The 4,716-nt window shown below is 45.1% G+C and overlaps 1 protein-coding gene across 1 annotated transcript in view; it reads left to right on the top strand.

Moving 5' to 3' along the window:
* Window positions 1-531: 531 nt before the first annotated feature.
* Window positions 532-4,716, top strand: part of EDC3 (enhancer of mRNA decapping 3) — a 74,598-nt gene continuing 70,413 nt past the window's right edge. The window contains exon 1 of the mRNA XM_012801928.2: window positions 532-637. The gene's annotated coding sequence lies outside the window, so the exon portion shown is untranslated. The remainder of the gene's footprint in view (window positions 638-4,716) is intronic.

Here is a 4,716-nt window from a genome sequence, read left to right as displayed (position 1 = left end):
CTACTTGTTTGTTCCAGACAGTTTGGCTCCTTCTGAGCTAATTGTCCTCGCCTAGGAGCAAGGGAGGGAGCCAGTCTCCTTCTGATACCGATTCTACCTGGACAACCTTGCCCAGGAGGGGAGTAGGGAGTTTACATTAGCCGTTTCATTTCCAAATGAAGTTACATTAACCTCTTCATTCCCAAATGGAGTTACAATAACCTTTTCAGCACCCATTCTCCTGCGGTTCCCTAGCTTGTCCTGCATTCTTTCCAAAAATCAGGACTGTTTAAAAACGCTGCGAGACACGGGACAAATTGTTAAAAATTAGGACTGTCCCACCAAAAGCCAGATGTCTGGTCACCTTAGACTCAATCGGATATAAGAGGAGTGGGCAAGATGGCGGCCCAAGGGATTCTAAGGAAGGCCGGCTAGGTCTCTTTCTCCCTCGCTCAAATTTCCCGGGCGCCCCGCCCCTCAACTGCCTACCGAGCGTCGCGCCGGAAGTGACCTTACGACGGTGGCGTGGGGCCGCAAGGCGCTTCCGGCGGACGCGGTTGAGGGGGTGGGTGTGGAGAAGCCCCTCCGTGGGCAATCTCGTGTTGCGTGGTCGGTTTGGTGTGGTGCGCGGAGGAGGCCGAGGCTAGACGGCGTGGAGGTGGGAGCGAGGGGCGGCGGCCGGTTGTGGGTACTCGTGGGAGGGGGCTTCCGGGCTTGGCAGCCGGGTTTGCTTTTAGACTGGGGGGCTCCAGGCCTTGGACACCTTAGAGGCGGGCACGAGCTGCGGGCTGCGCAGAGGCTCAGGTACTAACGGTGGCTCCAGGAGTTTGGTTTGACGTGGGAGGCTGAGGACGGCGGGATTCTAATTAGTCTGGGGATCGTGTGAGGTGCAAGGTATTAGTGGCCTGACCTCTTAGTCCAGCCTTTTTGGGGACTACGTCAGCTCGCTCGCTTGCTCATTGCTTCATGCCTCAGTTTCCTTTTGCACAATGAGGTAAGGTGGCAGGGAAGAGCATGAGAGCCAGATCTGTGACTGATAGTTTGAGGACAGAGGTGAATTGGGGTGTAGACGAGGATCCTGAGAAATTGGTACCTACCAGAGCATATTTTTCTTGAATCCCAGAAACTTCTCCCTTGATTTATTTCTGCCCTACCCCTGTCAATCTGTGCTTCGTATCATCTTAACACCCTTTGTGTTATATTGATTATATTTATCAACAGTTGACTTGTTTTGACTTGTTGAATAGTTGAAGTGTTTTGTTGGAGTGTGTGTGTGTGTGGAGGGGCACAGTTCTTGTCAGTTTGATCTGTTGATTTTCAGTTATTCTCCAAGTTTTAGAGCTAAAAAGAGTATTAAAGTCCTCTCCTGTGGTTGGATTGAGAAACTCGCAGTCCAGAATGGTTTTTCTTCTATAGCTGCAGACCAAACTGATTTCTGACTTTTGTCTGTCAAATATAGGTCTTACTCCCTCCCAAATAGAAGTGACTATCTCTGAACAGTTTAGTATTTTAACTGGGAACCTCAATAGATTCTGATCTTTTTAAAAAATGAACGACATATTACCAGTACTAAGCATACAATCCTATTTGTTAGTTTCTTTGTATGAAGTGAAAAGGTTGCAAAGAACATGACTTTGATTACTAAGAAATTTTTGGTGGAGCCTTGGTGGTGGGGATAGGAACTTGAAAAGTATCTCATATTTTTTTGACCTGTGACCCACCTTTACACATTTTACATCATGACTGGATGTGCCCCTGCATACCTTGTGTATGTACGCACACAGACAACTTAACCTCCCTTCGGGTGATGCCCTCTGACATTTTCCATTTCATTAAAAGAAAAAAAAAATAGGTTACAATAGCACATCCATTGTTGACCACCTCCCTACATCGACAACCTCTTTAAATTGACCTAATTTTCATAGGCAGGGCATGCACCACATGGACGCATCAATACAGCCTAGTTCATTATGTTGACCACCTCTGTATGTTGGCCAGCTTGTTATAGTCCTTGGGTGGTCAACTTAAGAGGTTCTACTGTAGTTGCAACTCACTAAATTGGGTCTGAGAATAGGTCATAACTTACCATTTGAAAAACATCAGACCAGGAAATGTTTATGATCTTTGCCATTCCTGAGATTCTGTAACTAATACAAAGTGCAAGATGTGTTATTTTTCTTTTCAGCTAGAGGAAAGGGGTTATTGGAGTTCCTCTAAATTCAGTCAGGGGGTCGGGGGTGGTGGCTCATGCCTGTAATCCTAGCACTTTGGGAGGCTGACGCAGGAGGACTACTTGAGTTCAGGAATTATAGACCAACTTAAGCAGAGTAGGACACAGTCTCTACTAAAAATAGAAAAATTAGCTGGACATGGGTGTGTAAGTGCCTGTAGTCCCAGCTACTCTGGAGGCTGAGGCAGGAGGATTGGTTGAGCCCAGGAGTTTGAAGTTGCAGTAAGCTATAATGACACTGCACTCTAGCCTGGGTGATAGAGTGAGAGACTTTGTCTCAAAAAAAAAAAAAAAAAAATTCAGGGTGGCGCCTGTGGCTCTAACAAGTAGGGTGCCGACCCCATATGCTGGAGGTGGCGGGTTCAAACCCAGCCTCGGCCAAAAAAACTGCAAAAAGAAAAAAAAAATTTCAGGCAGAACTGCAGGACATCCAAATTGGTATATCAAAGGAGCATAGTAACCACAGTGGTAACTTGTCAAAGTTCTAGCAAGGCACATTGCATGAGATGGGGATATTTGCCAGACTCTGGTAGAATTAGATGGAGTCATGAGGTTGAGCATTTATGTCTAAGAAGTTTAATTTGTGGACACTATTTTCAGCGGGGATTCTAGTGATTTGAGCTGGGGCTCCATCACTTTGTTATATGGATGATATACATTTGAAATATATCCAGGAAGATTGCCTTTATGAAGTGAAGTGGTTGCTGATGGCTACAATGCTAAACGTTCTCAAGATTTGCCCAGTACTGTTCAATAAAATGGAAAGATATAGTGTAAGAAATTAACAACAACAACAAAATAACCGTACCAGTTATGAGGGTGGAGATGTGACCTTGCAAGAGTTCTTGTAATTAAAAATATATGGAATCTTGGGCGGCACCTGTGGTTCAGTGAGTAGGGTGCTGGCCCCATATACTGAGGGTGGTGGGTTTGAACCGAGCCCCAGTCAAACTGCAACAAAAAAATAATCGGGTGTTGGGTGAGTGCTTGTAGTACCAGCTATTCGGGAGGCTGAGGCAAGAGAATCTCCTAAGCCCAAGAGCTGGAGGTTGCTGTGAGCTGTGATGCCATAGCAGTCTACTGAGGGCGACAAAGTGAGACTCTGTCTTTAAAAAAAAAAAAAAATATATATATATGCATATATATACACATATGGAATCTTGGGCTGTGGGTGTGGCTCAGTAGGTAGGATGCTGGCTCCATATACCGAGAATGGTGGGTTTGAACCTGGCCCCGGCCAGCTGACAACTGCAACAACAAAAAAAGCTGGGCGTTGTGGTGGGTGCCTATAGTCCCGGCTACTTGGGAGGCTGAGGCAAGAGAATCACTTAAGCCCAAGAGTTGGAGGTTGCTGTGAGCTGTGACACGACAGCACTCTACCAAGGGTGACAGTGAGACTCTGTCTCAAAAAAAAAAAAAAATATATATATAGAGAGAGAGAGACACACACACACACACACAAAAACATAATGGAGTCTTAATCACTGTCTGAATTAGTGGTGTGGTTAGGCTGTGAAAAAAGATTGTATTAGGGAAATGCCAACTCTGGAATGAGAAAGTTTGCATCACTTTACTCTGGGATTGGTAGGCTCACACCTGGAATATTGGGTTTAGATCTGGGTGTGCCAAGATTAAATTTATGTGAAGAAGTCAAAAGCAGTTGGGATTTATTTTTTTTTTAAAAAGTTGTTTTGAGGAGGTCTCACTCTGTGGTATCAGCCTAGCGCATAGCTCCCGGGCTCCTCAAACTCCTTAAGCGATCCTCCTGCCTCAGCCTTCTGAGTAGCTGGGACTACAGGCACTGGCAACCTTGCCCAGGTAATTTTTTATTTTTAGTAGAGTTGGGGTCTTGCTTTGATCAGGTTGGTTGAGAACCCCTGAGCTCAAGGGATCCTCCGGCGTCAGCCTCCCAGAGGGCTAAGATTGAAGGTATGGCCAGAACTTGTTAAAATTTTAAAAAGTAATTTTTTTATTGGCTTCTTGATGATTTGGTGGAGTTGCTTTGGCATGAATGATTCTTTTTCTTTTCATTTCAGGCTTCGAGGTATAGACTGGGTCATTGGTCTTAAAACATTTCTGCTTGAGATTTCTGAAAGACTGGGAAATCTGTATAGATCTTATGTACTTGTAAGTTGACATCTGAAGCTTTTCATAGATTTAAAGAATTTAAATATTTAATTTTAAATAGTTTAAGATGCAATTTCTAACATGTAAATGTTGGCTTAAAATATATAAAGTTGACTTGGCGCCTGTGACTTGAGTGGCTAAGGCGCCAGCCACATACACCTAAGGTGGCGGGTTTGAATCCAGCCTGGGCCCGCCAAAACAATGACAGCTGCAACCAAAAAATAGCCGGGCGTTGTGACAGGTGCCTATGGTCCCAGCTACTTGGGAGGCTGAGGCAGGAGACTTGCTTGAGCCCAGGAGTTGGAGGTTGCTGTGAGCAGTGATGCCACAGCACTCTACCCAGGGGGAAACCTTGAGGCTCTGTCTCAAAAAAAAAATAA

This window comes from Otolemur garnettii, unplaced genomic scaffold (genome assembly GCF_000181295.1).
Source record: "Otolemur garnettii isolate 467f Iridium unplaced genomic scaffold, OtoGar3 scaffold00011, whole genome shotgun sequence".
In the NCBI taxonomy this organism is placed as follows: Eukaryota; Metazoa; Chordata; class Mammalia; order Primates; family Galagidae; genus Otolemur; species Otolemur garnettii.
This window is presented reverse-complemented; position numbering and strand designations above follow the sequence as displayed.